Source organism: Muntiacus reevesi, chromosome 1, assembly GCF_963930625.1.
Source record: "Muntiacus reevesi chromosome 1, mMunRee1.1, whole genome shotgun sequence".
Classification (NCBI taxonomy): Eukaryota; Metazoa; Chordata; class Mammalia; order Artiodactyla; family Cervidae; genus Muntiacus; species Muntiacus reevesi.
Window position 1 is genome coordinate 12150342 of NC_089249.1, and position 27821 is coordinate 12178162.

The 27821-nt window shown below is 42.8% G+C and overlaps 1 pseudogene; it reads right to left on the bottom strand.

Moving 5' to 3' along the window:
* Positions 1–3023: 3023 nt before the first annotated feature.
* On the bottom strand, positions 3024–4623 carry LOC136159169 (T-complex protein 1 subunit epsilon pseudogene; annotated as a pseudogene).
* Positions 4624–27821: the final 23198 nt, after the last annotated feature.

The window sequence follows — 27821 nt, forward strand, 5'->3', positions numbered from 1 at the left end:
GCTGATCTAAAGTAAGCCCTGACACTTACCTTCTACTGAATTTTATTCTCCCATTTTCTTGAATAACCCCACAGAGCGATTCCATTTGTATGGTTTTGTCAGGTGGCCTTGAACTGAGGTTAAAGAAAAAAAACCAATTTGGGTTATTTTGTAGCCACGTGCTAGTTATTGACCAGATTTTTCAGTTGGTGATTTTCCTTTTGCCATTTAGCCCATGGAGTTATAGGCTGCATCTCCTAGCATTAGTTCAGAATAAGAATAAAGATAATAAGAATGAAAACAGCACTTAGATCATTTGTTAACAGAGGGATGTGTACATGTAAAGCATTTTACTCATGCCATTGGCCTTGTGTGAAAAACTCTGTGAAGTGATGAATTTAACATTGTCCCTTGGATTCCTGCTTTTTCCCCTCACCTGCTCTGACTAGGAAAATAACTGTAACTTTAGTCTGAATGGGAATGTAGCAGCCAGGTCTTTCTGACTTCTAGATAGCTTCTGTAGTCTGGCCAAACTATCTGGCTTTCTGATTACACAGTTTTTATGAAGAGGGAAAATATATTTCCGTAGGAATCCTTTTAAAATTATTTTCTCCTCTCATGATGAAAGACTTATCTAAAAGCTGGCACATCATTCAGGATTGTTTCCTACTTTTCTGTCATTCCCCATTCTTCCCTGATGCCACCCACCCCTTAGACAGCCAGGGATTTAAAAGTATGTTGGAAGATTTTGATGGTGTCTGCAGAGTTGAATTACATTCTTCTATATAACATTTGGACACCAAGCAGAAAGATAGCACAGTCTGTCTAGCTCTTTGTAATTAGTTTCACGATATTGTTTTAATTGTGGCACAGCTTAATCACTGGCTGTGCACAGAGTATGCCACATGGTTAAAATAATTATGGGGATTTGATAAGATAATGCTTTGAATTCATATAATGTTTCTTTTCCAAAAAGCTCCACACTTTAAAAGGAGAGAGAGAGAGAGCAAAGAAGGACAGCCACTCAATTCCAGCTTTGGTTGTTTTTTGCACCTTGTCAGGGCTGGTTGGTAATTATATATATATCAATATATAGATATAGATATAGATAGATAGATAGATACACATAGTTATTTCAGGTCATAGTCTACTTGTCTAAGAAAATATTTTATCCAGTACTCAAAGATTCTGAATATAGTGTGAAATGATACATACTTGATTTGCTAGCTAATACCAGACTATACAACTGGTAGCCTAGGCAAGCCTGTATGGATGCATTAGTTCTAAATCTAAACATCTGCTTACAAAGCTGATGGCTACTGGCTCCATGAGCAGTTCTTTACTTTCAGAAGAGTGCAGTCTAGTCATAAACCTTTCTTAGAACTACCATACAATTTGTATGGTTTATTGAACATTCATTCATTCATTTCAAGTAGTATGCCTATGTGCTAGTCAGTAAGTTCAGTCGCTCAGTCATACCCGACTCTTTGCGACCCCATGGACTGCAGCACGCCTGGCTTCCCTGTCCATCACCAACTCCTGGAGCTTGCTCAGACTCATGTCCATCGAGTCAGTGATGCCATCCAGCCATCTCATCCTGTTATCCCCTTCTCCTCCCACCTTCAATCTTTCCCAGCATCAGGGTCTTTTCCAATGAGTCGGCTCTTCGCATCAGGCGGACAAAGTATTGGAGTTTCAGCCTTCAGCATCAGTCCTTCCAATGAATATTCAGGGTTGGTTTCCTTTAGGATTGACTGATTTGATCTCCTTTCAGTCCAAGGGATGCTCAAGAGTCTTCTCCAACACCACAGTTCAAAAGCATCAATTCTTCAGCACTCGACTTTCTTTATGGGCTCAGTCAGTAAAGAGTCTGCCTGCAATACGGGAGACCTGGGTTCAATTCCTGGGTTGGGAAAATCTCCTGGAGAAGGAAATGGCAACCCACTCCTGTGTTTTTGCCTGGAGAATTCCAAGGACAGAGGACAGGGCTACAGTCCATGCGGTCACAAAGAGTCAAACATGACTGAGTGACTTTCACTTCACATCTTTCTTTATGGTTCAACTCTCACATTCATACGTGACCACTGGAAAAAACATAGCTTTGACTAGACAGAACTTTATTGGTAAATTAATGTCTCTGCTTTTTAATATGCTGTCTAGGTTTGCAATAGCTTTTCTTCTAAGGATCAAGTATCTTTTAATTTCACGGCTGAAATCACCATCTGCAGTGATTTTGGAGCCCAAGAAAATAAAGTCTGTCACTGTTTCCATTGTTTCCCCATCTATTTGCCATAAAGTGATGGGACTGGATGCCATGATCTTTGTTTTTTAAATGTTGAGTTTTAAGCCAGCTTTTTCACTCTCCTCTTTCACTTTCATCAAAAGGCTCCTTAGTTCTTCTTTACCTTCTGCCATAAAGGTGGTGTCATCTGCATATCTGAGGTTATTGATATTTCTGCCTGCAATCTTGGTTCCAGCTTGTGCTTCATCCAATCTGGCATTTTGCATGATGTACTCTGCATATAAGTTAAATAAGCAGGGTGACAATGTACAGCCTTGATGTATTTTGGAACTAGTCTATTGTTGCATATGCCATTCTAACTGTTACTTCTTTCTTTTTTTGTCAGTATTTAAATAAATTTAATAGGACCAAGCTCATATTCCTCAGTGTTAGACTAAATCTTGAGAACAAACTGAACATTTAAAGCTGTTAAAAACAGGTTCTACATCTTATTAAAAAAAATCAACTCAAACACTTTCAATTAAGGCATTTGATGAATGTTATAGTGAATGTTTGTTAATTTGAGTAGAATATAAAGGTTGTTTAAAGTGTTCCCTTTAATACAACAAATACAAAACCTTGTGAGATCATACCTCTATAATTGCATGTCTTTGAACAGGTGAAACTACGGTTACCAAACAGTTACTGTTTTCACAGTGTCTGATACAGGGTAACAGTAAATAGCTGTAGATGCAGCACAAGACACCCATTTATTTAGTCACAGAAGTGGATCTTACTTCTCATTTTATTCTAAATTTCGTCTTTACTGTTCAGAGTCTCCAGGCTTACGGATGTCATCAATCTTCAAAGTCATTCTAACCATTTGTGTTACAAGAGAGATCAGCTGCTTTTTGCTGATTAAGATTTCTACGACATTTTGATGTTTCATATCATATAATGTTTCATATCATCGGGTCCCGAGGGCGGGGTTCACCTCCTTCACGTGTCTGGCCCGGACCTCAGTCATGGTCTGGATGGGGTTCATGCCGCTGTTCTCCGCGGACTCCATGGGGATGACCACCAGTCCCTCGGCAAAGGCGTGCATGGCGCACTGCTCCAGGGCCAGGCACTGGTCGGCCTCCTGGCTGACCATCAGGGCGCAGGTGATCTCCGTAGCGCCCCTGCAATACACCATGCGGTTGTCCGGGATGAGGTTGCCGATGACACGCAGAGCATCGTGACGGGAACGCTTGACCTCCTCTATGATCATCTTATTTCCTCCTCTGATGAAAACGGTGATGGCTCTGGAGTTCTTACACTGCTCGATGACCAGCATCTTGTCATCCCAAATGAGATCTCTTTCACAAGACCTGCAAAGCCCAGCTTCTCAGCTGTGATCTCTGAGAACCTAGGGATGATGTGGCCACCTGTGGCAATGGGATCAACTCAATTTCAGATCCTCCAACCTAGTGAACCGCCGGCAGGTTATTCTGGAGAAGTAAATGATTAGCTTCATCATCAAAGCCCCACTGGCAAATAACTAGGTTAGCCGCAGTTTCTTTTATGTGCTGGATCATCTCTTCAAACTTCTCCATTTCACACTTCTGAAGGGCTTTAAAATCTTCCACAGATGTCACATCCAGCTCATGCTTCATCTTTGGATTCGGTGGCTCAAATGAACATGTGAGGATTGCAACCTTAGCATCTTCCACTTGCTTGGGCATCTGCGGGTGACTGAAGTCCTTGTCCACAATCAAGACCTTGAATAGCTTGGTGTCCTTCAGCCACCCACCCACCTTGCCTTCTACCTTGATGAGCTGGAAGTCAATGTCCCGTGCTGCATGTCGGCCACAGTGAGGACAGTGCACGGTGATCTCAGCCATTTGTCAGTGGTAGCTGTTAATTACTTTGGAGTCCAGCGTGGTCTTCGCTATCTGGATCAGGGGCTCAGTGTTCTTCATGTCGATAAAGACACTGTCGCTGTTCTTGCCCAGGTGCTCAATAATGATGCAGGCGGCCTGCTCCTGGCCGTCGGTGATCCTGATTGGGTGAATGTGGAGGTCCAGCAGCTGCTCAGCCATTTCCAACAGGACAACCACTCCTGTGGTTCCATCTCCAATCTCATCATCCTGTGATTTGGACAGTTCAGCCATCAGCTTGGTGATCTGATGGTCAACATCCATCATGCTTAAGAGGGTGGCACTATCATTGGTTACAGTCATGTCTCCACGCTTATTCACCATCATCTTATCAAGTCCATTTGGTCCAAGTGATGTTTTCACTGTATTTGCTACAGCCTTTGCTGCCATTATATGAGATTTGAGGGCCTCAAGGACCATAAGATGAGACTTGCAGTCCTGATCCTTGATGATGAGGAAAGGACCGCCATAATTGTCGAAGTCGAGGGTCCCCACGGACCCCATGATGCAGTAGCAAGAGTTACTCTCCCTCAACTGGCAGAGACCACGCCAGAACCCAGAGCCCAACTTCCTCTTCAGGTCTATCTGTTGCTTCTCGATCTGCATACAGGTTTCTCAGGAGGCAGGTAAGGTGGTCTGGTACTCTCATCTCTTTAAGAATTTTCCACAGTTTGTTGTGATCCACATAGTCAAAGGCTATGTGCCAAGTGCTGTTCTGAACTCTTACAGTGAACAAGTTAAGCAAAATTTCTACCCTCATGTCCCTGACATTCTAGATGTAGGGGAATTGACAATAAACAAACAATAAAGTAATGATTTCAGATATGACTAGTCCTATGAATAAAAAAAACACAGTTGGGGATCAGAGTGACTTGAGTGGGTAACTTTTAGATAGATTAGAATGTATCTTTCTCAGAATATGGCACTGAACAGGGTCCTGATGGTGAGAAGGAATCGGACATGTGAAGGTGTGGGAAGGGAATTTTAGGCATAAGGAAGAGAAAGTGTAAGGGGCTGAGTCTATGATGAGCTGAGTGGTTCTAGGAAAAGCAGGTGGGGCAGAGGGGCTGGAGGAGAGTGAGTAAAGTGTATACTTATTGGAGCTGAGATGACACAGAGGCTAGGTCAGGGGACTGTACCCCATGGCAACAAGATTTAAATTTTAAGGTGATGGCAGGTCATGGAGGGTTCACATGGGCTGATTCACATTTTTGAAAGGTCATACTAGATGAGGAGATTAGACTAATAGGCAAAAACAGATAGGAAATACTAAGGAATGCAAGCCCCCCCCTCCTTTTTTTTTAAGACATATTGAGTTTGATATAGGTATTATACATGAAAGTATGGGGTCTAATTGGAGAAGGAAATGGCAACCCACTCCAGTAGAATCCCATGAACAGAGGAGCCTGGCAGGCCACAGTCCATGGGGTCACAAAGAGTCAGATACAACTGAAGCGACTTAGCACACACGTGGGGTCTAATAGATGGTTGAAAACGTAAATCTTAGTGCTTAGGAGATAGGTCAGAGTTGGAGATGTCTATGTGGGAGTCCTTACTGTGTACTTATAATCATTATGCTGGGCTTAGTTGCTCAGTCATGTCCACCTCTTTGTGACCCATTGGACTGTAGCCTACCAGGCTCCTCTGTCCAAGGGATTTTTCAGGCAAGAATACTGGAGTGGTTGCCATTTCCTTTTCCAGACGATCTTCCCCACCCCGGGATCGAATCCGTGTCTCCTGCATTGCAGGTGGATTCTTTACTGATGAGCCATTGGGGAAGCCCTACCCTGAAAGAGATTTTAAAAATACTATCTTTTTTTCTGATGTGCACAGTGAATAACAGAAGTTAACAGAGTGTGACTTGAATACAATTTTTATTTTCTTATTTGCTTGTTTAACAGCAACTAGATCAAAATTTAGGTCTTAAATAAGTCTTATCTTTCAAAGGAGCCAGGAGGGAGGGCTAGCCAATTGGGCCAACAAAGCCACCATTTCTTAGAGCTTTCTTGGAGTGACTGGGGCTCCCTTTTAGATTTGCTTTTGCCTCACAAGAAAGTCAGCCTAACTTTTTCATAGACTTATGTCTCATTTTCGATTGAAAAATAGAACCAACTTGGAAACTCATCTGCTGTTGTACTTATAACAAAGTTAAAAAAAAAAACAAAACTGAATATTTCACCAGAGGGAGATGACTTGATTCCACTGATGATTTTAAAATGATTTTGTCATTTGCTTTGGCAATTCTCAGAATGGTGTCTAAATATGTCTGGGCAATAAGGAGATGATCGGAATAAGTACACATTCTTCCAGGTGATAAGCTTGAAGGAAATACTATTTATTTAGATTTGAAGTTTTAGCTTTATTCATTCATTCACTTATTCATTCATGAAAAAGTTTATCATCTGCCATATTCCTGGTGGTTTTTTAAGCAGTGAAAAGGCAGTTACAAACAATGAAAGGTGTAAAACAATGCTAGCTTTTAGTACTTCATCTTTGAACTGAAGGATACCTTAACCATCAAAAATCCCATTTTTACAAATGGCTCAATTAATCAATTTATTGAAACAAAAACATTCAAGTGAAGGAATAAAATTTAATGTGCTTGCCTTTGCCTTCCTTATCTGTTTTCTTCTTCCTGTCTTATTTCCAGGAACCTGCCTCTCAACCTCTGAGAGGTGTTTTTTTTTTTTTTTTTTAAGTCTAAAGTGATCTGTTCCTTATGCTATAAATTTCCCCTCAGACACGGAACATCCTTTTAGTTTTCTTTCTCCTCCCATTTTGTTACTAGAAGATGTTGATGAATCTCTGGGATAAGATTCTAATACATGAATTAATTCATAAGAGGTATAAATGATTTGATGCTAATTTACTACAGCCTGAATCTTTTTAAACAAAAGAACAAAACAGATTGAAGAAATGCATCTGTAAAAAATGGAAATTAAAGAATTTGCAAGTAATAAAGTAATATATTTCTTGGTTGAGAAACTTCTCCATGTTTCTGAAATCACAGCTATATAGTTTATATTGCCAATCAGCATCTCTAGGAACAAGAAACTTTCAGTTTCCCCTGATGCTACTACCTTTTTTTTTTCTTTTTGAGGGATATTCTGCAGCCCTCATGTGCCATGTAATATACTAGCAAGATATCATAATAGTTTTGCTAGAGTAAAGGGCCAAATTTTGCCTTGGCCTTTGTTTAGCTGGAAGGTGCCTACCCCTGAACTGGGGCTCTCCACCACCATAGCGCCTTCAGCCTCATGCAACATATTATTACAATCAGCTTTACTTGTTCCCAGGGCTTTCAGCATCTGTAGTGGCAGCTGGCACATCTCCCACTTCATCAGGAAGTGCATTCAAGGGTATCCGGCTAGAAAGTTCCCCCAGCAAGCACTTCTTCATATTGCAAAATGAAGAAGCAAGGTTTCAGTTGGAGGTATTCATATTTGGGGTCAAGTAAGGTAGAGGAAAGTTGGGGAGCTCTTCCATCACCACAGTATCTTCTTCATGGGTGAGAGCAGTAAAAAAATCCACTCTTTTTCTTCTAGTAGACTGGCATTCCTTTGACCCCGGGTTTAATCAGAAAAAGGATGAGCAGAATTATGCGATTGGCATTGCCCTTGTTTGTTTTCCAAATTCTCAGAGAGAATTGCTCTCATACCATGGGTTTCCCTCAAGATCTACGTTTCTGATTTCCATGGTTCAGTTTTATGCAGAGTTTTCTGTTTTGCCTGTGAACACCCATATTTCTCTTTCCAGCAGTTAATAGGAAAATTCCATTGTGCCGAGTATAGCTTTGCTCTTCTTTCCTGTGAAAATAACCTCTATTGTTCTCCACCTGCTTTTACCTCCAGCCATCTGCACTAAAATTGCATGTCAAAGAGGGTGGTGATGATGACCAGCATATGTCAGAAACACTTGAAAACTGTTCTGGATAATTAGAAAGAGCTATGGTTTAGGAGATCGAGCTCAAGTGAAAATAATGTGGCCCAGAGATCTAACTCCTCTTCAACATTTTCTCCCTTTGAGAATAAGAGCTTTGGGACAACATTGCTCAAGATCATTCATTTTTATCTTTTAATTTATTAGTATGCCCAGTGTCTAGCCTGGAGTAGGAAATGGCAACCCATTTCAGTATTTTTGCCTGGAAATCCCATGGACAGAGGAGCTTAGAGGGCTATAGTTCGTGGGGTTGCAGAGTCGGACATGACTGAGTGACTGAGGGTGGGACTGGTGTCTTGTAATCAACATTAGAGCCAGAAGCATTGAGATTCAGGAGTCTTTGGTGGATACTGAAGTAGATGTATCTCCTGAAGAAAAATTAACTGAAGTCTGATATGTTTAAGGAAGCTAACATTTATTAGTGCTTATTTTGTGCCAGGCAGTATGTTTAGAATTTTTGCACATATTATCTCATGTCAAAAATTCTCAAATTTTCTGTTTATTCTAGTCATCCTTTGGTGTCTGTGGGGGATGATTTCAGGACCCCTATTTTCCCCACTAAAATCTACAGATGCTCAAGTTCCTTGTATAAAATGGCCATAGTATTTATATACAATCTACATATAATCCTCATACACTTTAAATCATCTTTAGATTACTTATAATACCTACTAAAATATAAATACTATATAAATAGTTATAAATTCAATTTAAATTGCTATGTAAATAGTTGCCTATGTGTGGCAAATTCAAGTTTTGCTTTTTGGAAATTTCTGGAATTTGGGGGGGAATGTTTTTGATCTGCAGTTGAGTTAATCCATGGATGTGGAACCTATAGATATGGAGGATGATTAGAATTGGAATATAGATTTTATTTGGTTTTATTCAAATCTTATTTTTATTACTCTGGTATGAAATGTTACCTATAGTTTTGTGCTTGAGGGAAAATATGGTTAGTGTTCTAGAAGAGAAAGTGGTGGTTGTAAATAATTTGGAATTAAACTTGTTCATGACATACACAAATAAATTCAAAGTACACCAACAAATTTAAATTACAGAATCAAGACTGGTTAACACAATAAGGGTGAAGTAAGTTCACAGGGCAGTTTCATGAATTTGGTACTATGGTAGTCATTAGGAATATGCCTCAATATTTCCAGGCAGTGCTCTTGTGCCATATAAGAGCAATCAGTCCTTACATTTAGACTGCATTAATCCACATCTTTAAATTATATGTGGCCACGTCAAGGCTGTATATTGTCACCCTGCTTATTTAACTTATATGCAAAGTATATCATGAAAAACGTTAGGCTGGATGAAGCACAAGCTGGTATCAAGATTGCCAGGAGAAATATCAATAACCTCAGAAATGCAGAAGACACCACCCTTATCGCAGAAAGTGAAGAGGAACTAAAAAGCCTCTTGATGAAAGTGAAAGATGAGAGTGAAAAAGTTGGCTTAAAGCTCAACATTCAGGAAACTAAGATCATGGCATCTGGTCTCATCACCTCATGGGAAATAGATGGGGAGACAGTGGAAACAGTGTCAGACTTTATTTTTTTGGGCTCCAAAATCACTGCAGATGGTGACTGCAGCCATGAAATTAAAAGACGCTTACTCCTTGGGAGGAAAGTTATGACCAACCTAGATAGCATATTAAAAAGCAGAGACATTACTTTGCCAACAAAGGTCCGTCTAGTCAAGGCTATGGTTTTTCCAGTGGTCATGTATGGATGTGAGAGTTGGACTGTGAGGAAAGCTGAGCACCGAAAAATTGATGCTTTTGAACTGTGGTGTTGGAGAAGACTCTTGAGGTCCCTTGGACTGCAAGGAGACCCAACCAGTCCATCCTGAAGGAGATCAGTCCTGGGTGTTCACTGGAAGGACTGATGCTGAAGCTGAAACTCCACTACTTTGGCCACCTCATGTGAAGAGTTGACTCATTTGAAAAGACCCTGATGCTGGGAGGGATTGGGGGCAGGAGGAGAAGGGGATGACAGAGGATGAGATGGCTGGATGGCATCACCGACTCGATGGGCATGGGTTTGAGTAAATTCCGGGAGTTGGTGATGGACAGGGAGGCCTGATGTGCTGTGATTCATGGGGTCACAAAGAGTCGGACATGACTGAGGGACTGAACTGAACTGAACTTGCTTCAGCCAAAGAAATGTGAGCAGAATTGATGAACATGTGTCGGTGCTCAGTTGTGTCTCTGCGATCCCATGGTCTGTAACCCACCAGGTTCTTCTGGGATTATCCAGGTAAGAACATTGGAGTTGGGTTGCCATTTCCTCTTCCAGGGGATCTTCCCCACCCAGGAATTGAATCCATGCCTCCTGCATCTCCTGCTTTGGCAGGCAGATTCTTTACCACTGAGTCATCATCTTCAGGTAAAAGCTTGTAAGGCCAGTGCGTAAGTCGCCATCTCCCTATTCTCCAGCCATAATGACCAACACTATTTCAGATGGTGAGGGTCTGCCAGTCTGAGTCCTGTGTGAAGATCATGTGATGCCAAATTCATTGTGTGTTTGTGTGTGTGTTAGACGCTCAGTCATGTCCAATTCTTTGAGATCCCATGGACTGTAGCCTGCCAGGCTCCTGTGTCCTTGAAATTCTCCCTGCAAGAACACTAGAGTGGGTAGTCATTCCCTTCTCCAGGGGATCTTCCTGACCCAGGGATCAAACCTGGGTCTCCCACTTTGTGAGCAGATTCTTTTATCATCTGAGCAACCAGGAAAGCCCCACCAAATTCATTCCTGACTTCATAGAGACTTGGGGATTGTTTGGTACAGTAGCACAACCTATTTGAACTAATGTAGGCATCATTCACCCAGAAAGTAGAGACCGAAAAAGTCCTTCCTAAATGTACCTTTTTCATTATCTGTGTAGTTTAATCAGAGGTTTGAATTGACCAGACCCTTGGAATGATTAAATGGCATCGACATTAAGAGGTCTGTGCAGTCAGGCTGCTTCTGTTTAAACACTGGCCCTGCTGCTTTCTTCCTGGAAAGATTTAAACGAGTTACTTAATCTCTTTGAGTGTCAATTTCATTGCTTGGAAATTGTGGCTAATAGTAATACCTACCTTACAGAATTATTGTGAGATGAAATAAAATAATGTATAGAAAACACTTGGCTTTTCAGGTTGCTCAGTGGTAAAGAATCTGCCTGCCAATGTAGGAGAAGTGGGAGACTTGGTTTCGAAGCATGGGTCAGGAAGATCCCCTGGTGTAAGAAATGGCAACTCCCTCCAGTATTTTTGCCTAGAAAATTCCATGGACAGAAGAGCCTGGCAGGCTACAATTCATGGGGTCGCAAAGAGTCAGACGCAACAGAGCACACACACATACACACGTGCACATACACACGCACACGCACACACATGAAAAACACTTAGCGTGGGGAATAATGCCTTGTCAGGTCTTGAAAAGAGGTGGGTGTGGAGAGTTCCTAATTAACAGGCATAAACTTTCAGTTGACCAGATGACTGATCTGTTGTACAACATTGCACCCAATAATACAATGTACACAGATACATTTATTAAGAGGGTAGATCTCATGTTAACTATTCTTTCTACAATAATAATTAAAGAATAAACGTTAGGTAGCATTCTATTATTATCCAGTACACTTGACAATGACTTTATGGAGTCTATCTTTTTCAGTCTAATTGTCTGGATAACTGATTGTAAAAGCCCCTTCCAGCTCTAAAACATGCTTTATGGTCCCTACCTTTCCTTAGAGTAGCTTTAGTTGTGGTTTGAGTTTTGTGGTGCCTAAATGAACTGATTGTAGCAGAGTTCCTCTGACTTAGTGAGAACTCTACAAAAAATCAATTTATTATGCTGCAGCTTTCTCTTCTTTCCTCTGCTCCATCACTCTTAAGGTTGTCCCAGAACTCTGTTTGACTTTGTAGTTTTCTGCTTCTTTCTCATTCTGAAGTATATTTTTCCTTTTGGCTTTTGACTCTGGACAATATAAATTTTTCTTTTAATTGATTTGCCCATGTATATAGTAAATAAGATCAGGACTATGTCAGGGAAATTTCCCCAAGAGATCAGGCCGGTTTTTGATGGTGAGGAAAAATTTGTTAGACACTTACACATGTAAAATATGTCAAAACATTTTATATACACATATTTGCAATAGTATTTCTGATTTATTGGGTTTATTTAACAGTGTTCTCTCTAGGAAAGAATAGATTGTCCCCTGAAAAACTAGTCATCATTAGCTAAAACTGCTTTGTCAAATATAAAAGTACAGTCTTAAGTATTATATTAGTGTGGTTGGGATCAATGACTATTGCTTTGAAATGCAGATGTGGGTGGTGGAGTCGGGAACGTGCAAGGAAAATGGCATTGTCTAGGTGAGGGAAAAGCCTAGACCAGTGTCACATGTAGTTGCAGGTAATGCCAAGATTATTTGTAGAGAAGATAATGGTGGAAGGGTGCCTGAATTCCTGGGACAATAGCCTGAGAAGTCAGGCACTGGAAAGGTAGAGGCAGGAAAAGTGAGCCTGGGGATGGAGGAGGGGGAAAATCCGAGGCAGGAAGAGGGACGAGATCAGAGAGGATGCATATGATGGCAGGGCAGCAGACATAGCCCTCAGGAGCAAATGCCAGAGAGAATCCCAGTTTGTTTAGTGAAGAGACAGGAAAAAGGACATCCTCTCAAAGGACCTAGGTTATGGGACTGGAGGGACGAGATAGATAACAGGAAAGAACCAGGCTTCTCTAGGGACCCAAGAGCGAGGCCTGTCTCTCCTTGCCCCCGCGATCCCCCACCCACCCCTTCATCCCTGCCCACACCCTGTGTGTGTGTGTGTGTGTGTGTGTGTGTGTGTGTGTGTGTTAGTTATTCAGTCATGTCTGACTCTTTGCAACCCCTGGACTGTAGCCTGCCAGGTTCCTCTGTCCATGGGATTCTCCAGGCAAGAATACAGGAGAAGGTAGCTATTTTCTTCTCCAGGGGATCTTCCTGACCCAGGGATTGAACCGGGGTCTCCTACATTACAGGCAGATTCATTATCATCTGAGTCACCAGGGAAGCCCAACCTTTCTCATAGGATAATATAATAGCTTGGCTTGAGACAAATGGGACAAACTATCTGAAAGGAGATAGAACCAAGTCCTCCAGGCAGGAGACTGCCAGAGCAGGCCTGTCAGGAAGTCCAGCATACTGATGCATCGTCAGTGACAGGTTGTCTCAAGCTTTTTTTTTTTTTTTAACTTTTAATTTTGTATTGGAGTGTAGCTGATTAAGAATGTTGTGATAGTTTCAAGTGGACAGAAAGGATTTAGCCATATATATCCATTCTCTGCTAAACTCCCTTCCCATCCAGGCTGCCACAGAACATTGAGCAGAATTCTGTGTGCTATACAGTAGGTCCTTGTTGGTTATCCATTTCACTTATTTATTTATTTCGTGGAGGGGGAGGAAGAAGGAGGAAAGGAGGGGAAAAAGGAAGGAGAGAAGGAGAGGGATAAAGAAAGAAAAAGAGAGGAAGCTCTATGGTGACTCTTTTAAAAAAAAGTTTATTTGGTTAGATAATATATGCCAGTGTCTGTAAATGCTTATATATTATTAGAATTAACAGTGCTGTTTAAACTTTTTATTTTGTGATGACATATAACTGATTAACAATGTGGTGGTAGTTTCAGGCAGACAGTGAAGGGACTCAGCCATACATACACACGTATCCTATCTCTCCCATGCTCCCCTCCCATCCAGGCTGCCACTTAACATTGAGCAGAGTTCCATGTACTATACAATAGGTCTTTGTGCTTAGTCGCTCAGTCGTGTCTGACTCGAACTGGGACTATAGCCCACCAGGCTCCTCTCTCCATGGAGATTCTCCAGGCAAGAATACTGGAGTGGGTTGCCATGCTCTCCTCCAGGGAATCTTTGCAACCCGAGATCGAACCCAGGTCTTCCGCATTGCAGGCAGATTCTTTCCTGACTGAGCCACCAGGGAATGTTATCTATTTTAAATGTAGCAGTGTGTGCATGTCCACCCCAAACTCCCTAACTAACCTTTCCCCACATTCACCCCCCTTGGCAAAGCATTCTTTATCAAATAAATGAGTGTGTGGAGTGGGAAGTGGTGAACTTGAGCTGGGCTAACCAGCCGCATGGCATTCAACTTCAACTCTTAAAAGCTGAGATCCTGAAATGCCCTCCCAAGTGGTAAGATGCCTTGTCTGGATTTGGAGCCCATCGGACGCTGAGGGAGACAGCACTGAAGCTGAGTCAGCTGTGAGCGGGGTGCAGAGAAGGGCAGAAGGGGTATGGTATCCTGGCTGGAAAGTGAGTGCAAACGCGGGGGTTCCCTCTTTGGCTTTCCCGCCTCTCTCAGATCAGGTGAGTAATGTGGAGCCCTGGTAAATCCATCACACTAAGTAAGTTGTGTTGTGTAATTCACCGAAACATTTAAATTGTTTAGTCTACACTGGGGGGTCACTGATAATCCAAAGCAGATACAGGAAGCATTTTGAAAACAACTAATGCTAGACAAGGGTCCAGGATCCTCTGTCAATTCAGTGTCATGAATCCCAACCTACTTTTCCCTTGCAATCTCCATGAATCCCAAGCAAATCACATGTGAGTTAGTCTTAGGGAATTTGGTGCCCCCACTTTGGGCAACTAGACCCCGAGTGTCCCTCGCCTCCCCTCATTCCTCCGAGGGGGCTTCTCAAACGTCTTCTGGGAGGATGGCCTTGGCTCTCCACTCGTTAGTTTTACGTCTTTAGGAATCTGCCTTGCTCACCTGAGCTTCAGTTTCCTCATCTATGAATTGGAGAATCACCACTACCACATGCTGCTGCTGCTGCTAGGTCGCTTCAGTCGTGTCCGACTCTGTGCGACCCCATAGACGGCAGCCCACCAGGCTCCTCTGTCCCTGGGATTCTCCAGGCAAGGACACTGGAGTGGGTTTCCAGTTCTTTCTCCAATGCATGCATGCATGCTAAATCGCTTCAGTTGTGTCCAACTCTGTGCAACCCTATGGACAGCAGCCCACCAGGCTCCTCTGTTCATGGGATTCTCTAGGCAAGAATACTGGAGTGGGTTGCCATTTCCTTCTCCATCACTACCATATGGGGGGGGATTGTATAAACCGATGACATGGTACATTGGAAAGGTTCCAAGGCTGAATGTGGGCTTTTATTGTAGCTCAGATGGTAAAGAATCTGCCTGCAATGCAGGAGACCTGGGTTCGATTCCTGGGTCAGGAAGATCCCCTGGAGAAGGGAAATGGCAACCCACTCCAGTATTCTTGCCTGGAAAATCCCATGGGCAGAGGAGTCTGGTGGGCTACATCCACGGGGTCTCAAGAGTTGGATACAACTTAGTGACTAAACCACCACCAAGGCTGGATGTGGTGTACAGAAGTTCTCCAATAGGTGCTTTCCTTTTTTCCTCTCAAAATGCCAGGCATCTAGTACATCCTCTTTGCCCAAGTAATCTTGGAGGATCTTGCCCCAGAAAAAAGCAAGGCAAATTTGTGTGAGAATTTTAAAGACTGCTTCAAGAAGATGAGTTTTCTCTTAGCCAAATGGGCTTGAGCAATAGACAATCCACTGTTACTTTCATCCCCCAACTGTAGACCTGTTCTTGGAACACTGGCTGCCTGAAGGGTGGAGCCACTAACCCCTCCTTAAGTCCATCAGAGGACAGGTTTGAGAACAGGTGAAAATGAGCATCAGTACATGTACATGTAGCTCAAGCAGTAAGGAATCTGCCTGCAGTGCAGGAAACTGGGTTTGATCCCTGGGTTGGGAAGATCCCCTGGGGAAGGGAATGGCAACCCACTCCAGTATTCTTACCTGGAGAATCCCATGGACAGAGGAGCCTGGAGGGCTACAGTCCATAGGGTCACAAAGACTTGGACTTGACTGAATGACTAACAGTTTCACTTTTCATTTCATGCATACATGTCATGTGAATTCTACTTTGCTGAAGGTCAACTTGCAGGCAACAGGTCTCAGCAAGCCTAAGGATGGTATCAGACAGGAGTATTTGCCTGGTATGGCTTCTCAGAAACCCACATATCCTATGAAAGACACTTTTATCTACCTTTCTGACCCTCAACCACATCAGCCCGGAATTCAGTATGGTCACTTCATGGTTGCAGCAGCATTGCATTGCTGTTTTAGCCATGGCTATAAAATAATCATTAGGAGTCACATGAGTGCATCTATAATAATGCCTCATGTTCCAGCCATAAAGCCTAGGAGAGACTGAACACCTCCTGCCTGGCTGTGACCTTCCCAGGCCTGCAGTGTTAGCACTGCCAGAGCCTGGAGCTCAGGGGTTTGTATTGTGTGGACTCCTGTACCTTTTGGTGGGATCCCTGAAGAGCTTATGCCATCTGCATTGCAGGCAACTACATTTCCCAGGTTCCCTTGACAAGTGGCCTTCAAGAAGATTTGACCAATGGGTGGTACTGGTAGAAGACTGGAGGGCAGGACAAACCAGAGTATTTCTCCTCGTTTTTGCTTCCAAAGAGGCTTCCCGCTCTGGCTGCTTGTGTTTGCTTGCTTGTTTTTGTGGTTTCAAGCCCATCCTCTGGGTTCCCAGCCTCTGCAGAACAACTCCTGCCACAGTGCTAACTCTCACCCAATGGCTTCAGGTTCTGGCTCTGGTAATTTACATCCTCCCCGGGTCCCTTCAGCCCTAGGGATGGTGGCAGCTTGCTGCTCTTGCTAATATCTGAGTTGCTTCACCATCCTCCCTTTGGCCTTTTAGCTCTTTCATTACCTATGTTACCAATTGCCTGTGTTAAGTTGATTCTATTTAAATTGCCACGGGTGGAGTCTGTTTTCCTGATGAGTTTCTCATTGCTCCACCTCCTTCCGTCAGCTCTATTTTACCTTCATGTTGAACCTAAGCCTCTCATGTAAGGTCTCTCCTCTTGCAGGCCATCCACTGGGAAACTGAGCAATGGTTTCTTCAGCTCTCAGTTTTCCCTGGATGTATCTTGAATTTCACTTACTTCTGTGGGCTTTTGAACCCATGAAGGAGACAGAGTATTTTTCATTTCTTGGTGACCTATTTGATATAAACACCAGTCAGATTTCTTCAGATTGTCTTTGGCCTCCCACTCATTGGTTAAACTAATTTCTTTTAGAGTCCAAAAATGGCTGTAAGTTCACCACCTCTTCTTCTCCTTTCTTTGGTTTATGATATAAACTCTATGTCATCCTCCTAGACTTTGCTGTTGGGAGACAAGCCTTTAATAAAAGAAACACAAAACCAAGCTAATGAGCATTGAGGACCCTGTAGATACATCCATTAAAGTGATTGGCAGCTGCATCAAGTTCCTAGGGACAGCAATGGTCTAGGGCTGTCAGGAGTGTCTAGTGATGGCAGTGTGGGTCTGCTATGATTGCTGGTGGCATGATCTCTTTACCACTGAGGCTCTGCAGCATAATTTGAACATGATCCCTGAATGGGTAGCTTCTGAACTTGGTTCTCTGACTTTCCTAGAGATTTTGTATGCTACCCAATATAATTTTCCCCTTTAAATCCTTAAAAATTTGTTTCTGATGTGTATAACTAAGTAGTAGGTATAGAAATTGGAACCATGCACAATGTTTTCTGATTCACAAAATCATGCATTTAGCTGTGTTCAGGTGCTCTCTAATCTGATATGCTCTCAAAATAGGTCCACAAGGTCTGAGTTTCATGTAAATATTCACAAAAAGTCTTGTAGTACTTAGATGATCAATATGATCTGCTCTTTGAAAGCTAGTAGCTCTTTATCCTCAGCTGAGCTCAGTGGGCTCAGTAGTTGAATGGCCATGGTGGCAGGAATTGACATACTAGCTCCATTATGTGAACTTCTTCACCAAGGCTCTCCCAGTATCACCAGCTTGCCAGCTCTAGTGACCAACCATGACTTTCCCAACTGATAACACTCCAAGGAGGCTAGTCATTCACATGATGGTAGGTTCATAGCATTTGATTCCTTCCTTTGTGGAGAGAGAAGCAATATGTCCTCACTGAAATAGACAAGATTTGGATTTACTTCTCTTCCCTTAATGCTTCTGCCAAAACCATAATCTGTAGGTATTCCGAATGCCTTTTTCACTGTCACAGTATCTCATTCAATGTTGCTTCTCAATAAGAACCTCACCTGTTAGGAGAGGAAGACAATGTGCTGATGCCCATGGAAATTCACGGTCTTATCTTAAACTCTGTTTTGGAAACAGCTGGCTTTATAAAACAATGGGATGACTGAAGTAGGAATCAGTCATGGTGCCAACTGAAACTCAATGTCTTGAAGGATTGGAGTGCTATCTTAGAGCTGACACCGATATCTACTTGTGTTTGATAGATAGTGCAGGCTCTTGCAGAAAATGTGAATCCAGAGACCGAGGTGAGAAATGGGAATGTCACTTCTCACAGTTACATTTTATATCATACCTTTGACTTTGGGTAATGCTCATATATGGGCTTTAATACTTGGAGAAGAAAGGAAACAACAGAGACTGCTACCCTGCCACTCCAGGTTCTTTTTAACACCAGGTTGGGCTTTCTTGGTGGTTCAGACAGTAAGGAATCTGCCTGCAACACAGGAGACCTGGGTTCGATCCCTGGGCCAGAAAGATCCTCCAGAGAAGGAAACAGCTATCCACTCCAGTATTCTTGCCTGGAGAATTCCATGGACAGAGAAGTCCGGTGGGCTACAATCCATAGTGCTGCAAAGAGTTGGACGTGACTGAGCCACAAATGCTTTCACTTTCAGGGAAAATATAGGCTATAGTCCATCCTGGTTATCAAAGGTTCTGATACATAGCATAGTCAGAGAGGAATGTGAATAAAATTCAGAGGAAACTCCTACGTCTGCCCTGTCCAGGCATAAATTAAGGGGGGGGGGGGTCTATAGAAATTCTTTATAACCAGGGACCCCTGAAAACTCAGATCCCTCTGGAATAAAGTTTTGGATCACTCCCTGGTTGGAACACAGGCCATCTGAAGAGAAATTAAAGCAAACATAGGATGAGTAGTGGACAGTGGAAATAATAAACCTTCACTGTGGCCTTCAAGTCATGGTTTGAGAATGGGCATGAGAAAAGCAGGAAGTATCTACACTTGCAAAAACATAAAGAAAACCTCCAAAGCTTGTAATGTCTGGGATCCTTGATTTTATCTCATGTTTATAGTATTCCCCAAATAGTAGCTTAATATCTCAGTGTTGGACACATAGTAAGTACAGTTTTAAAAAACAAAAAGCAATTGATTGACAGATTTTTTTTTTTTTTTTAATATTATTTTATTAGTTGGAGGCCAATCACTTTACAACATTTCAGTGGGTTTTGTCATACATTGACATGAATCAGCCATATAGTTACACGTATTCCCCATCCCGATCCCCCCTGCCACCTCCCTCCCCACCCGACTCCTCAGGGTCCTCCCAGTGCACCAGGCCCGAGCACCTGACTCATGTATCCCACCTGGGCTGGTGGTCCGTTTCACCATAGATAATATACATGCTGTTCTTTCAAAACATCCCACCCTCACGTTCTCCCACAGAGTTCAAAAGTCTTTTCTGTACTTCTGTGTCTCTTGATTGACAGATTTTTGATTGATGCCTAATTGAGGCTTTTACTGAAATATCGGTGAGTCAGTATGTGTATGTATTTGAATATCTTTACCTCTGTTTCAAACTTTTAGTAAAGCTACACTAGTTCTAATCTTTTCTTTGATTGACTCCATGACTCTGCAGTGTGGATGAGTGTCTTACAGCTTCATGGAAAATCCACTTTTGATTCTGCAACTTCAACTCCACTTCAAAGAAGGCAAAGAGCAGACCCTCTGTCCTCTTCAGGCCTCTTCCAGCCCAACCTCTGTGGAAGGGGAGGTGCCACCAGAGACAGTTCAATAATGTGGGCAATCAATCAACCAACTACATCTATGTAATGACGCTCTAATAAAAACTCTGGACTCCGAGGCTGGGTTCCCCAAGTTGGCAATATTCTGTATTGTCACACTAATGCCAGGGGGAGGGGTGTTCCTGCATCCTCGGGACAACAGAAACTTTGCATTTGGAATCCTCCTAAACACTGCCCTTTGTGAATTTTCCTTTTGTTGCTTCTAACCCTTCCCTATGGTAAATCATGACCATATGTATGATAGCTTTCAGTGAGTTCTGTGAATCTTCCCGGTGAATGGTTAAACCTGGGGTGGTTTGGGGAATGCCGCAAACCAGCAGCTAGCGTGAGAAGTAAGGGCAGCTGGGGAGACTGTTCCTCAAGACTGCAGTTTGGCTGACTCCGGTAATGACACCCCTCATTCCTCCTCTTTCAAGAGCTTGAAACATGATTGGAGTCATAATTTTGTATTATCGTAGTTCAGGAGAGGCAGAGCTGACCTTTGCTTGTGTTCTGATTTATTTTTCTGCCTACTCTGCTGGCTTCATTTCCACAGCCTTTTTCAACTTTTAGTTTCTCTCTTCATAATGTCCCTCACCATGTACTCCACCTTACCCAACTCCAGGGCTTCAGGAAGAAAGGTGGGCTAGAGAGGAAGAGCCACTTCTCAGCTGGTGCAGCCCACATTAAGGTACTCTAAAGGTCTCTGGCCTCCTGGAACCCAGTGAAGACCCTTGGCCACTGCTTTGGAAACTTCAGACTTCCCCTTCTCCACATCAGATTTGGACTTTGTGCTACCACAGCAGGTCATTCTGTGTCTGGGGACACTGGCTTTCTTTTGCATTAAAAACTTTTTCTGCCTGTTTTTAGTACTTCCTAAAGTTGTTTAACCAGGTGTTTCATATATCTAAGTGATCCTAAGGTTCTTGTTAAACGTTCAGGTTCTCTGTGTATCTCATGGAGATTTCAATTGTAGGTCTGAACTTTGACTCAGACTCTGTGCTCTTTTAATATACCTCCAGGCTTCTCTGTCCAAGGGATTTTCCAGGCAAGAATACTAGAGTGGGTTGCCATGTCCTCCTCCAACAGATCTTCCCAACCCAGGGATCAAATCCAGGCCTCCTGCATTGCAGGCAGATTCTTTACCAGCTGAGCTACTAGGGTAGCCCAATATAAATGATAAGTATCTAGTTATCCTTTATGATCACCAACCTTATCCATGAGCTTGGACTTCTGCTTCATATCTGCTTTTAACTTTCAAGGACCATCAAAAGCATTTTCCTGTCCCTGCTAATGTAGGGAAACGAACCTGAACCTGTCTGTATGCCCTCTGTACTGGAGGAGTCACGCCTTCATCCTGGTCCCAGGGCTGGCATTTCTCCTACCTGGCATTGTTATGGCCGGCTCTCCTCTCTGGCACCAGGATCCTTCCTGTGCCCTATCCCAGTGTCTGTAGTCTTGCCACACATAGATGGATGGATATCTAATATGATGACCAACTCTACAAACAGCTTCATTTAACTCAATAAACATTTACTGACTTGAGTTATGTCCCAGGCACTGTGCTAGATCCTGGCAAGATGAAAAAAGGAAAATACTCATAGTTTAAAGGGTGTGACAGACACATAAAGAAACAGCCATAATATTTTGTGATAAATGCTTCAGCAGAAGCGTGTACCAAGTGCTATGGAAACTCAGACGGGGGAGTAATTAATTCCTCCTGGGAAGGGTCAGGAAAAGTCACAGGGAAGAGTTTACATTTGGAAGGTGACCGAAAGTTCTCTCAGAGGTCAGGGAGAGGGGAGGGCATTCCAGGCAGAGAGAGAAGCCAAATCAAAGCCAAGGAGAGGGAGACTGCTCGATATATTCAGGCAGCTTGGATGAAGTGGTTTCATGGACCAAGAGCAGTGTTTTTTCCAAGTGTGGTTCTCAGGCCATCTGCACTGTAATTCCCCTACAAGCCTATTGAAAAGGCACATTTCAGGACCCTACCTTACAGTTAGTGATTTAGAGTCTTAGGGGTGGGGGCCTAAGCAATATTTATCCTTACCAGCCCCACTAGATGATTTTATTTTTAAAATTTTGGTGCTTGCCTATCAAATAGGTGAAAAGATGCTATTGCACATAGTGGTTTTTTTTTTTTTTAAGATCCGCTGGATCTTCATTGTGTGTGTATGGGGGGTGGGGGGTTTCCTCCAGGTGTGGTGTGGGGGCTTCTTCTTGTGGTGTGTGGGCTCAAGAGTTGCGGTATGCCACCTTAGTTGCATGTGGGATCTTAGTTTCCTGATCAGGGATTGAACCCATGTTCCCTGCCAATGGAAGGCAGATACTTAACCATTAGACCACTAGGGAAGTCCCCAAAAGATGATTCTTAAAACAATGAAAGCAGTGATTCTTTAGTTTGGTACACTATAATCACGGGGCAGGGAGGGGAAGCTTTAAAAACTCCTGATACCTGAGTATCACCCTCAGAGAGTCTTATATAATGGGCCTGGGATGTGGCCTGGGCATCTGAATTTTTAAAATTCCCTGGTGATTCTAATTGGAGAACTCCTGTACCCAGCTTGAGAACCATAGAACTAGAGCATCAGACGGTCAAGCAGGCACATGAACAGCTACAAATCATGATGAAGATGAAAAAAGTTTATGAAGGGCTTCCCATGCCAGGCTGAGGAGTTTGGTTTTGATTTGGTAGGAGATGGAGAGAGAATGGGTGTGGTGGCGCCTACAAGCTCATACTTCTATTTAGCTCTTACGAAATGGTAGTTTTCGGAAACAAGACCCAATCTGCTTTGTACTTCCTTTGTGTTCGGGAAGAGCTGTTCTCCAGGGAGCTTGTCTGCATAAAGTGTCTCAGCTGAACCCTCAGGAAAACTGTTCTTTCCTGATATCTGGGCACTGAGTATTCCTGTTACTTTCTTCAGAGATGCATTAGACACCTATCCTGTGCCTGTGGTTGAAAAATCCCCATCTGTACCCCAGGCAAATTCTGAGCCATGACAAGTTCAAGGAGGCAAGACTATAGGCAGATGGGTAGTAGGGATTACACATCCACATAGTCTCGGTTAGGCTCAGAAGTTAGAGGTAAAAACCTCAACCAAGTCCCTGAGTTTCATGAATGGAAAGAAGTATGTTGTGTGGGTTATGGCGCCTTTAGTGTGTAGAGAGAAGCTTGCAATGGATCGCAATGGCAGAGAAGAGGGAGAGGTCCCAGGTGAGAGAGAAAGTCTAGGAAAACAGCCAGTCACCACCCCAGGCTGAGGTCCAGGAAACTTAGTGGACCAATTTGATCAAGATAGAATCAGATATTTTGTGAGTAAAGATGTGAAGAAAAAGGAAAGGAGGTCAGAAGTCCAGTCGGGAACCACCTGAGGGTCCTACCTAGCAAGTGGTCATGCAGACACTCAATGAAAGTCTCTCCTTGTATTCTCAATTTTCTTCTCTTTTCTCTTCTTCCTCTCTTTCCACTCTTCTTTAACCCCCTGCATCTTCAGTATTATCAACAGTACTCCTGGGACAACCACCAAAATTCACAACACTCCAAAGTTTTTTTTTCACGAGTCTGTGAGTCACAGTCTTTGTTGAATCCCAGAGTGAGCCGAGAAAAATGTGGGCAGTTCTTTGGTCCAACCCTTTCAATTTGTAAATGAAGAAACAGAGGCTTGGAGAGGCGAAGTGACTGCCCAGAGAGACGGAGATCACATAGCTAGTCAATGGTAGAATTATGACAGACTCGTGTCCCTGGCTTACTCTCTGAGCCTGTTCTACTTGACTAAGCTGTTGTCACAGTGGTGAATTCTTGTGTTCTGCATGCTTTGAGTGGTGAATTTCACATTCATCATGCTCAGTTCCTACAGCCACTTTGTAAGAAGTCTATAGCAATTAATTCCTCATGTTTGCTGAATCAGCTGAAGGAGAATAGAACTTTGCTTAAAGATACAAGTTTTCTCAGACAGGAAGTAGAAGTTTATAAAATAGGGAATTTCAGGTTCACATGCTGTTAAGGCATATGATCAGAATTTTCGTACAGTAGATTCCAGAATTACAGCTTACCATTATCATGATTTAGAGTCCCAGAAACCCCACCCTGGGATGAGGAGAGACTTTGATAGTTCTGTGGTCAAGTGTGGGAAAGAACATTAAGTGGTTTTGTTACTTTGGCACTTTGAACTTTGTCTTGCTTCCTTTTTGAGTCTTCTGACTTTGTCTGCTGGTGCTGTCACACTAGGTTGTGGGAAATGAGCTCACTACTTTCCTCACCAAGCAACACAATGACACCTTTGGCTTTATAGAACCAGGGAGCCCAATGTGGTGTCTGACTCAGTACCTGGCACATAGCAGGCACTCAAGGGATATTTGTTGACCTGAGTTGAGATGAAGTCAGAGGAGCTGCACTGAATTACTATCAGGGCAACCTTAGGCAAGTCATTTCCATCCTCTAAGCTCATTCTTTTCTCCTATAAAATAACAGACAAGAACCAGACAACCTCTGATGTTCCTTCCCGCTCAGAGATATGTTTTGGCATCCCTTTTTCAAAAAATCCCAGAAATTTGGACCTAGGAGTGACTTTGAAGGTCAATTAGCTCAACCCACAGTTGTTCAAGGCAGAGCCAGACTATTCAAAGAAGTAGAGATTTGGCAACTCTGTGGTTTGTGTAATAGTGAAAGTCAGCCAGGAAGAATAATTCAGATTAAAAATCATTTGAGGGCCAGAATTATTCTCTTTTGCTCAATATCCATCAAGTTAATGAGAAATAGTTAAGTCTCTGCTTTGGTTTTCTTCTTTATTTTTTATTACTGCATAACTTCCAGCAAAAAGCACAGATCTTAAAAGTATAGCTTAATGAATCTTTTACGTAGGTATCCATCCATGCAACTACCTCCCTCATCAAGACATAGAACATTTCAACACCCAGAGAAACTTCCTCATAACCCCTCTCAGTCATACCCTCTCCTAAGGAATAAAGATCTAGTTTCTACCACCATAGTTTGGTTTTGCCTAGTTTTGAAGTTTGTATGAACAGAATCACATAATATATAGCTTATTATGTCTGACTGTTTCACTTAACATTTTATCTGAGATTTATCCATGTTGTTTCATATGTCAGCAGATGCTTTTTATTTTTAATTTCTAGATGTGAATTGTATGTGTGTATCACACTATATGGGCTTCCCTAGTAGCTCAGCTGGTAAGAATCTGCCTGCAATGCAGGACACCGCAGTTCGATTCCTGGGTCAGGAAGTTCCCCTGGATGAGGGGTAGGCTACCCACTCCAGTATTCTTGGGCTTCTGTGGTGGCTCAGATGGTAAAGAATCCACCAGCAATGTGGGAGACATGAGATGTGGGTTTGATCCCGGGGTTGGGAAGATCTCCTGGAGGAGGGCATGGCAACCCACTCCAGTATTCTTGCCTGGAGACTCCCATGGGCAGAGGAGCCTGGCAGGCTACAGTCCATGGGGTCTCACAGAGCCAGACACGACTGAGCGACTGAGCACAGCACATCACACTGTATAGCTATGACCACTGAGAATTCACCAGTGCAGAATATTAGCCATATCGTAGGAGGAAAAGCCGGGAGAAATACCAATAACCTCAGATATGCAGATGACACCACCCTTATGGCAGAAAGTGAAGAGGAACTAAAGAGCCTCTTGATGAAAGTGAAAGAGGAGAGTGAAAAAGTTGACTTAAAGTTCAACATTCAGAAAACTAAGATCATGGCATCCAGCCCCATCACTTCATGGCAAATAGATGGGGAAACAGTGGAAACAGTGTCAGACTTTATTTTTTGGGTTCCAAAGTCACTGCAGATGGTGACTGCAGCCATGAAATTAAAAGACGCTTACTCCTTGGGAGGAAAGTTATGACCAACCTAGATAGCATATTAAAAAGCAGAGACATTGCTTTGCCAACAAAGGTCCGTCTAGTCAAGGCTATGGTTTTTCCAGTGGTCATGTATGGATGTGAGAGTTGGACTATAAAGAAAGCTGAGTGCTGAAGAATTGATGCTTTTGAACTGCGGTGTTGGAGAAGACTTTTGAGAATCCCTTGGACTGCAAGGAGATCCAACCAGTCCATCCTAAAGGACATAAGTCCTGAGTGTTCATTGGAAGGACTGATGCTGAAGCTGAAACTCCAATACTTTGGCCACCTGATGCAAAGAACTGACTCATTGGAAAAGACCCTGATGCTGGGAAAGATCAAAGGCAAGAGGATGAGATGGCTGGATGGCATCACCGACTCCATGGACATGAGTTTGGGTAAACTCTGGGAGTTGGTGATGGACAGGGAGGCCTGGCATGCTGCAGTCCATGGGGTCACAAAGAGTTGGACATGACTGAGCGAATGAACTGAACTGAGAAGGAAAAGTCAGAAGACTAGAGTTCTAATCAAACTACCACTAAGGAGCTAAGTGAACTTTCTGGACCAGTTTTCGTCATTTGTGGATGAAGAAGTTGAACTAAAACCATTTTTCCAACCTGAAGTTCACCAAATAATGTACTAATCACACACTCAATAAGCAATTGGAAGAGAGTAACAATCTTTTACCTGTCAGGGAAGTCATAACAGCAATGTATAAGGATAGGGTGGGAGGAAAGAGACAGGCAAGGAATATATGTGTATCCATAGCTGATCCATGTTGACATATGGCAGAAACCAACACAATATTGTAATTATCCTTCAATTAAAAATAAATAAATTAAAAGGACATAAAAGGGACTCCTATAAATCAGTAAGCAAAAAATATATACAACTCAACTAAGAATAGGAAATATGTTGTGTGTGTGTGTGTGTGTGTTACTGTTGTTACAATGGAGGAGAAATCTGTTGAATGGGAAATCTTGAGGTGCTATGATGATGTAAAAATTGTTTAGACACTCAGAAACATTTGTTATCTACATGCTGCAGAGGCTGATCTTCTTTAAAAAAAAATCCTTTTGTATTGTTTTCTATAAGGGAGACACCATGTTTAATGTTAATGCATGAAATGCACATAAAAGGCTTCATAAACTGTAAAGCTTTCTGCGAATGAAAGGCATTATTATTATTCCCAGATACAATATGAATGCAGCTGATATCAACCGCCATTCATCTCAGTTGCAGGTGTAATGACCAACACAAGTATTTTCCTTTGTTCCTTTGCCATGGCCATGGGAGAATGCCTGAACCCAACACAGAAATAACAGCTGTGATTTTAATGGAGACTTCTGAGAGGATAAGCAAGGTGTACACGGAACACATAGCAACAGATAGATTTTCACTTGGGCAGCCACATTATTATTTCCTCAGACTTTGAAAAGGGAAAGTTTTAACAGACCTCTTGGAAGCAACCCTTGTTTTCCCCCCACCTGTTCAGTTACTGTCACAGAATGCGTCATCTCTCTCCCACGCGCACAGTGGGAAACAACGTTGCCATTCAGAGCAAAGGCAGTGTTTTGCTGTGTCAGGGATCGGGAGTCTGCATATGGTTCACTGTCCATTTCTCCATTAGGCTCCCTCCCTGGCTACTGGAGTTTCCTGCTCAGAGAACCTACCTGGGATCCTTATCTTTTCAGCAGAAATAAGTCGGCGTGAGAGGCGATAGCAAACCAGAATTTTGCCAGAATGCTTGTGGTCTCTGCCTTGCCCTTTTGAAAAATATTTTGCAATTCTGGTTTGCCTTAGCAGGGTGGGAAATCATCCCAACAATGTAATCAGCCCAGATTGGTCAACCAAAGGGAATGCAGTGATTTGTTCACATGTGTTGCCTGTATCTTCTGGGACCAGGTGGTCCCGGAGCTCTGCCCCTCAACTGGGCTGTCTAACTGTTGGTATTTTCTTTCTAGTATTATGCACAGATGTGTTTCAGACTTTGTATTTGCCCATGAACATCTCCCCTATGATAGA